General features: G+C 44.2%; 1 protein-coding gene and 1 pseudogene across 1 annotated transcript in view; both read left to right on the top strand.

Moving 5' to 3' along the window:
* Nucleotides 1-9,051, top strand: part of LOC117794197 (NEDD8 ultimate buster 1-like) — a 42,692-nt gene that overhangs the window by 16,701 nt on the left and 16,940 nt on the right. The window lies entirely within an intron of this gene.
* The window catches only part of LOC117788548, a 60,870-nt pseudogene that overhangs the window by 46,515 nt on the left and 5,304 nt on the right, over nt 1-9,051 (top strand).

The following is a 9,051-nucleotide window of genomic DNA, read 5'->3' as shown; positions in this document are numbered from 1 at the left end:
TATATTTAAAACGAATATTCTTGAATTTTGAAAATGGTCGCTGTTATGCTGGGTATGTGCTCGTTTATCATTGTGGGATGTTTGACACGTATTATTTCCTGCTGCTAACGACACAGACATCAGATATTTTTAATCAGCATTCAGACACACACACACACACACATGCACACATATGCCACACTCAGACACACGCTGGTATTTCACTTCATTAGAAACGTTGCCAACTTTAAGTCTCTCCTTGTGTGTGTGTGTGTGTGTGTGTGAAGGATAATGTGGGCGTATCTCTATCGCTGAGAACATGCATAGGCTGCAACACACACACACATACATGTACACACACCTATCTACATCCACATACACTTATAGAGACACACAGTTTTCCTTTTGTCAAGTGCGGTTGTGTTTTCCCTCGTCGCATCGTTTGTGAACTGGAATCCGCGCGCACACCTGTAAGCAACCAGGAATCTGCTCAGTGGAGTGTCGTTGTGGCACAGGTACTCACTGTGGTTGTAGTTTGATCCCGCCGACGTCTCACCAGGCTTCGGTGGCCTATAATTGTTTGCAGCACACGTAGGAGGAGGGGGCGATCGCATTTTTGGCGCCTTCCCAACAGCAATTGTGTTGGTAATTGCAAAAACAAAACTTTAAAGTTTGTTTGTTTGCTTCTGCTACGGCTGGTCAGCTGATCGCAGAGTTGGAGTTGCCGGACCCCCGCTGCTCTCCTTGGGGCTGCCAGACTGCTAGTGATCGCAGAAACGGCAACACTCCTTGAGCGTAGTTGCCGGACACCTGCGACTCAATTGGTGTTGCCAGACCGCTCAGGATCGTCCAAACGGTTATAAGGGCGCGCCAATTTTAAAATTGCACTGATTAATACGATTTTAAAATTCATAACCGTGGGGAAGATTATACTGTATTAGATCTACTAATCTCTAGCGCAAAAAAAAGAGATAAGGTCACGGAACCGGCCAGATTCCAACCCCTTCCGCCCAGGCGGTGCTCATAGCAAGGGGCCCTGGATACCGAATCGGGGCGGTATAACCCCCACCGGTTAAAAGCCGAGAATCTTTGGCCACCGAGGGATTGCCTAGAGATTCTGTAGATCTTTTCTGTAGAATTTTCTGTCGCATAATGGAGGACTCGGCGCAAGCGTTTCAACGACGTCCGTTGGTGCAGCGTACTCAGAAGCCCACCAGAAGCAGCAAGCTCCGCTGACGCAGTCACCCATACATGAGGATGTGGAAACTGGAAAGAGCACGGAGTTCCAGAGAACATTAATGTCAATGGGAACTGGACTCTATGGTCTCTCAGCTCTTTGGTGGCCAACGCCACATAAACACGTTGATGAAAGAGGAGCTGGCGAAAGTCATTGAGCTCTACAGGCTGCTAACAAGCCAGTACCCGCCATCCCTTGTTACGGCCGAAGTGCAAACTACGCCATCACTAGCGCAGCGGTATAGAGCACCTGTGGGAAAGAATTTCGAAGTACTGGATAGTGCAGACACACCTAAAAGATCCAGAGATTCTCTGTCAGAGCCACGAAAAACGCCTTCGAAAAAAGCTAGGCGTCAGGCGCATTTACCGAAGGAGACGACAACAACGGTCTCGCACAACGCAGCAACTCAGCAAGCGGAGAACTGGACAGTGGTACAAAGTCGTCAGCCAAATAGCAAGCGTGCTAAATCGGTGCAGCAGCCCAAGAATAAGCGGCAGATTAAACCTCGCCCAGACGCTATTCTAATTGAGGCTAAAGGAGACACATCGTATAGCGATATCCTGAAAATGGTCACACGGAGCCAGAACGAGAAGCTGCAATCCGTTGGCGAGTGTGTTCAAAAGTGAGGCGAACTGCAAAGGCGACTTGCTCCTGGAGCTGAAAAGTTCATCGTCTGAAAACTTGGGTCAGCTCAGAGATGACATTGGACAAGCACTTGGAGGCAACCTAGAGACACGTGCTCTTACACAGGAAGTGTCGATTGAGGTGAGACACCTAGACGAGATGACCTCGGTAGATGACCTCATATCTGCGTTCAAGTCCCAGCTTGATGTCGATCTTGGCGCCAAGTCCATAAAAAGGCTACGCCCAGGTTTCAGTGGAACCCAGAGCGCGATCATGAGCTTGCCTCAAGCTGCAGCTGAAAAAGTTCTTCAGGTTGGGAAAGTCAAGATTGCGTGGTCAGTGTGCAGGATAGTGTCACGAAACGTGCCAACTAGGTGTTACCGCTGTCTTGAGATTGGCCATATTGCAGCTAGGTGTCAGTCACCAACCGATAGAAGTGGCTGGTGTCTTAAATGTGGCGACTGTGGACATAAGGCGCGTGAGTGCACGAACCAGGCAAAGTGTTTTCTCTGCGCTGCAAATGGTATGCACTCAAGCCACATAGCCGGAAGCCAGCGATGCCCTGCTGCAGCAGACAAAGGAGGAAAAGTGCACACCAGTCATGACTAGATTCCTGCAGCTGAATCTCAATCATTGTGAGGCAGCCCAGGATCTTCTCGCAGACCGTGCACGAACTAGACGTAGATGTGGCTCTCATCAGCGAGCCTTATAGATGTAACCCCGGTGGAAATTGGATATGGAGCACTTCAGGAAAGGCGGCAATCTGGAAGAGTGGTGAGCCTGCCCTGCAGCTCGAATCGGTTTCGAGAGCAACTCACTTTGTTAGAGCAAGGCTTGGTGAGCATTGGATTTATAGCTGCTACCTCCCCCCGAGTCTCAGCTTTGAGGATTTCAGCTATGTGTTGGACGAGATTGCGATTGATGCCCAGAACCACAGCCCGGTCATCACTGCGGGAGACTTTAACGCGTGGGCCTTAGAGTGGGGAAGTACCCTCACTAATGCTAGAGGACGATGTCTACTCGAAGCATTCGCGCCTCTTGATTTAGCCCTATTAAATCATGGTTGTAGACACACCTTCAGCCGCGCCGGAGCAGGGTCAATCATCGACCTTACCTTTGTCAGCAGTTGCCTGTTTTCCACATCAAACTGGCGAATGGAGATCATTACACAGCGAGTGACCACGAAGCGATCTTGTTTTCCATTGGAGTGTCGAGTAGGCGAGACAGGAGTCCAACGCCGAGGACTTGTCATACAAGGAGGACACACTCAACTGTCATACCTTTGCTGGTATGATGAGCAATGTTGCTTTTTCCGGCACAGCAGAACATATGTCAGAGCAGCTGTCACAGCTCCTCATACATGCATGTGACGCCAGTATGGTGAAAAGTAGGCCATATAAGAGGCATCACAGGTCAGCCTACTGGTGGAATGACGAGATTGCCGAAGCACGCAGGAGATGCCTTTCATTGAGACGACAATACCGCGCGAGAAGAAGGAACGACGTAAACTGGCAATCACTTCAATTGCGATTTAGAGAAGCTAGGAGGGCTTTAAATAATGCAATTCGTATAAGCAAGAGAGAGTGTTTCCTAAACTGTGTGACTCGGCGGAACACGACCCTGGGGTAAGGCGTACAAGATGGTCGTCAAACGACTTTACGCCAATAGACAAGAAGCTCCGAGCGACCCCGCACAACTTAGAGCGATTGTAGAGAAACTCTTCCCGTTTCGAGAGAACAGTCTTGAGCACAGTAGCGTCGACCCAGTGGCACCTTTTGAGGTTGAGGCTGTAACCGCTGAAGAAGTTCTCGCAGCCGCCCGGAGAATGAAGCCTGGAAAAGCTCTGGTCCAGACGCCGTACCGAACCGCGCCGTGGGCTTGCCATCTCGCTGCGACCAGACTTGTTTGCGAAGGTGTATACGCAATGTCTACGCGAAGGCATCTTTCCGGATAGATGGAAAATCCAGAAGTTGGTGCTGATTCCGAAGCCCGGCAAGCCGACAGGGGAAGCGTCATCGTACAGACCGATCTGCCTGATCGATGCAATGGGGAAGCTGCTAGAGCGACTTATCTGCTCGAGACTTGAGATAGCAATCAGTAGCAGCGGAGGGCTATCCCCCCATCAATACGGCTTCAGGAGGTCATTCTCAACTATTGACGCCATCCGGAAGGTGACGGAGATTGCTTCCAAGCAAGGAAGGCACCAGATGGAGAGGCGGATCCAAGCAATATTGCCTGATTGCTACCCTGGATGTCAAGAATGCATTCAACACGGCGGACTGGAGAAGCATTCTGGACGCGCTAAGATCCTTTGGCGTCCCACCGTACCTCTATACCCTGGTGATGAACTACTTCGGTAGCAGACAACTGCGATACTCAACTACGGTCGGTACTGTGTCACATAGCGTCACAGCAGGAGTGCCTCAAGGATCAGTGTTAGGGCCCCTGTTGTGGAACGCTATGTATGATGGAATTCTTCGGCTGCCACTCCCAGCTGGCTGTCAAATAATCGGGTACGCGGATGACGTTGCACTTGTGGTCGTTGCCAAGTACCTAGAGAGGCAGAAGTCATCTGTAGTGCGGCAATTGCACTGGTGATGCAGTGGCTCCGGTCAGTAGGCCTGGAACTTGCCACCCATAAGACAGAGGCCGTGCTCGTCAGCAGCCGAAAGAGGGTGGAGACGGCTCGCATCAGAATTGGAGACAGCGTTGTCATATCGAAAAGAGCCATCCGGTACCTGGGAGTTATGATTGACACCCGCTTAAGCTTCCGGGAACACCTAGCATCCGTGCAGGAAAAAGTAGCACACTCGAGTCGCGCACTGGCCAGGATTATGCTCAATACCAGGGGACCCAAGCAAGAGAGACGGATGCTGTTAATGAGCGTCGTTCGCTCCATCACGATGTATGCTGCGCCGATTTGGGCAGACGCTATGAAGGTGAAGAGCTATGCCAGAGGTATAAAGCGACATACCGGCTCTGTGCATTGCGTGTGCAGTGCATTCAGAACTGTGTCAGACGATGCGGCCCTGGTCATTTCTGGCATGGTACCGATCGACTTGCTGGCCGCCGAGGAAAAATCCGTAGATGCTGAAGTATTAGCTGGACAGACGAGAAGGAGTTCACGCTTGGAGGCAAGGGATGCGACCTTGTCAACCTGGCAGGCGCGTTGGGACGCATCGTCCAGAGCCGCTGGACGCACCGCCTCATACCCAACATCAGGCGATGGACCAAGCGAAAACACGGAAGGGTCAACTTTATCTGACGCAGCTTCTGAGTGGACATGGATGCTTCAGGCAGTATCTCCACAGGTTTGGCCACGAGGCTTCTGCCTGCTGCACCTGGTGCGAGGACGAAGTCAGCGAAGACGCCGCGCATGTCACGTTCTGTGGACGTTTTAACGGTCAGAGACAGCGACTATCTGTGCTGGCTGGAACAGAGATAACCCCGAGAACTTGGTGGAGCTGATGATAGAACGCTTCGAAGTCTGGGAGGAAGCCTGTAACTTTGCGGCTACCATCATGCAGGAGCTACGCAAAGTCGAGAGAGCGAAACAGACGGGGTAGAAGTAGTCTTTGTCCCTGCGACGCAGTGATTAACATCAGTTCCGCAGGGATAGGCTCCTCCACTTCAGCGTTACCCAACGTTATTTGTATTATGTTAAGTTCTTAGAGTTATTTAACAAAAAAGTAAATAAAAAAATGAATTAAAAAAAAAAAACATACACTTATAGATGGTCCTTTTGCAGCATTTCAGTGGCAATTGTTATCGCTGCATTGGCCGGTCTAATGGCTTTACACGGAGGAAAAGTTGCCCAATGCCAACTATAATGGTACAGCCAACTTCAATGCTTTGGACGATGGCGCCTATATAACCAAATATACCAAGTCCAGTCTCTGGATATTGTGTACAACGATGCCAGGTGAGTTTAAATGAAGACAAATGTCAGAGTGTCAATGACATTGCGCATACGTCGTGTGGTCCGTGTGATTTAATGAGGCATGTCTATGGCAACTAAAATGTGCAAGCACCAAACATTGTCAATCATCCCAAGTTTGCTAGTTGACCAATCATCCCATCAGTCAGTCAGTCAGTCAGCCCATCAAGTAAACAAATAAAATGAAGCAACAGCCGCCAATTAAGTTTGGACTCGGACAGAGAATCAAACTCGGACTATGCTGGTGATGACGATGTTGGAGTTGATTTATTTGCATGACACAACTGACAGAGCAGGCAATAGCTTGCTCACCAATACCCTGTAATTACCGAATGTGGAAAGAAGGCTATATTCAATTGAAACAAAACAAAAAATAGACTGAAAACTACGAATTTTGATTCTATCTGAAACTTTAAAAATATATCTTGTCTATATCCCGTCTGATCGCAGTGATTTGGGATCTTTTTTTTTTGTGTCAAGGTTACTTGTAGTCCAGCACACTTCTCTAGTTTAACTCGTCTAATGATATTTAAAATAATTAAAATTTTGTTCTGTTTTATAATAATTTCTATAATAAAAATTGACAAATAATTTGTACTTTTAGTTTTATAATAAAAATTTAAATTAATAATAGTTTTAATCTAAAACGAATTTTGATTTTGTCTAAAACTACGAAAAGGTTCCTTTAAAATATCTTGTCTATATCCCGCCTGAACGCAGTGATTTAAAAAATTTTTTTTTGTTTCAGGGTTACTTGTAGTCCAGCACATTTCTCTAGTTTAACTCGTCTAATGATATTTTAAATAATTGCAATTTTGCTAACTTATGCACATTTGATGTTGTTACAGGGTAACTGCTAAGCGAGCATACTCGTTTATCTCAACATTAATTTATTTCGATAAAACCGACATTCGACGTCGAAAAGTTTCTTTAATATCACCGATATTTAGTTACTGCTTTTTAATTGTAGAGGATAATTGCTAGTTGGTTTCACTTGTCCACTTTTAAATGAGTAACCATTTTTTGTATACACAATAATTGAATTGTTTTTTTTTTCAGGCCTGGACATTGACACATACAACTGCATGAAAATTGATTACTTTCCTTGGGGCTATCAACCGGATCCGCATGACTCAACGTCTGCTATACCCTGTAAGTAAGAAAATATTTCGAGAAGAGCTTCCACACTAGCTACTTTGCTGCTACACACCTCTGTAATCCTCATAAGTATTAACGAACTCATATTTATCATAAATGAATTTCTATAAATTTTATATTCCATATGAACCTAAGAGTATTACGTAGTAAAGATCTGATACGTAATTGCGACACATGAATGCGACTTATAAATTGGGTGGGTTTAAAACAGAACTGTTTCTCATTTAAAATGCTTTTGCGAAACTTGACATTTTTTCTGTTTCTCAATTTCATCAGAAAAGAAGCACTGAGGAAAGGTGGACAGAGGAGAGTTGTTGAGAGGAAGGGGATTTATTTGTACCCACATTGAGAATTAAGTTTCACAAGAAGTCAATCGCTGCGTACTTGACCATGATAACAGATAAACGTATTTCTATAGCTTGTTTTCACCATTTCAACGACACATGCAAGTAATCAATGAAATGAAAGCTAGTTTATATCTTTTAACTATATATAATTAAGCATTTCAAAATAATTAAATGCAATCTGGATTAAGAAAGTTCATAGAATTCATGTCTGCAGCAAATTTGAAATTCAATACAAATTACTTATTTCTCTTGGGAAATTTACTAATTGGATTAGGAAAGTCTTTAAAAGGGGGCTTTTCACATCAGTAGTAAGTTTCTCCACTACCAACTTATTTAATGTATAAATGTGTGCAAGTGAATGGAAATGTGAATGTGAAAGTGACTATATGAATATTCGCATTGCGTATGTATTTTCTATTGTTCTCCTTTATATTGTTATTTTTTTTTTTGACTTGCTTAATTCCTTATTATATTTGTTTTTGATTTCAATTGCGATTGATTCTCTTTGACATTGCAATTTGATTAAGTTTTTCCTCGATTTCGAAATATTTCATTAATTTTCTGCAGCGAATGACAGAAAAAAAATGGGGAAAAATATATAAACGCCATGGTGTCAATTTTTATATTAAATAAAATGGGTATAAAACTATTAGACAAAGTGCTGCTGTTTCTCCTTCATTGCATTGTTTGGTATTTTCCAATATTTTTGTTATATATTTATTCGTTTTTTTATTTATTTATAGCTTTTCTGTTTTTGCTTTTAATTCTGGTCCTGAGCTAGAGCCGGAAAACCACACAACCTACACGCCATACTTTCGACATTTGTGTTACTCTGTCCTCTTCTCTTCCCCACCCGTCTTCTTCTCCGGCTGTCGAAACGCCCACAAGTCCACCAACAAGCAACATGCCCCTGCTAACTGTTTATTGCCTTTGACCAATTGCAGATACGGTAACCAAATCCTGCCCCATATTTCTGGCCGCGGGCATCTTTCTGCTCATCAGTTTCATTATCTTTTGATACCCACGTGCTCGCATCGGAATAGTATATTCTATTTCAGTGCTGGAATCTGTTTATCGTTAGTGGTAAGTTGCATAATTAATAATTGCATAATGCTAATGCTAATGATGATAATAAGAAACTAGCTAATATGCTGATAGCTGCAAATAAAACGACAGTTGTGCTACAACTAATGCTAATACTAAATGCAAATGCATTGATGCGGATATTCATATTGGCGATACAAATATTTATTATGATGCAAATAACATTACTAGAGAGTTACTAATACTAATTTAAATGATAATGCTAATGCTTAAACTAATGCTGATGCTAGTTAATAGTACCACTTATTTCCATACGTGCAAATTCAAATACTATTACTAATGCTACATGCTAATGCTTAAATGCTTAAGCTAATGCTAATGCTAATGCTAATGCTAATGCAATGCTAATGCTAACTAATGCTAATGCTAATGCTAATGCTAATGCTAATGCTAATAGCCAGTAAGCTAATGCTAATGCTAATGCTAATGCTAATGTACGTAATGCTAATGCTAATGCTAATAATGCTAATGCTAATGCTAATGCTATGCTAACTGATGCTAATGCTAATGCTAATGCTAATGCTAATGCTAATGCTAATGCTAATGCTAATGCTAATGCTAATGCTAATGCTAATAATGCTAATGCTAATGCTAATGCTAATGCTAATCTAATCCTAATCCTAATGCTAATGCTACTGTTCTACAGGTCCAGTTATGCTCATCGG

This window comes from Drosophila innubila, chromosome X (genome assembly GCF_004354385.1).
Source record: "Drosophila innubila isolate TH190305 chromosome X, UK_Dinn_1.0, whole genome shotgun sequence".
NCBI classification, from domain to species: Eukaryota; Metazoa; Arthropoda; class Insecta; order Diptera; family Drosophilidae; genus Drosophila; species Drosophila innubila.
This window is presented reverse-complemented; position numbering and strand designations above follow the sequence as displayed.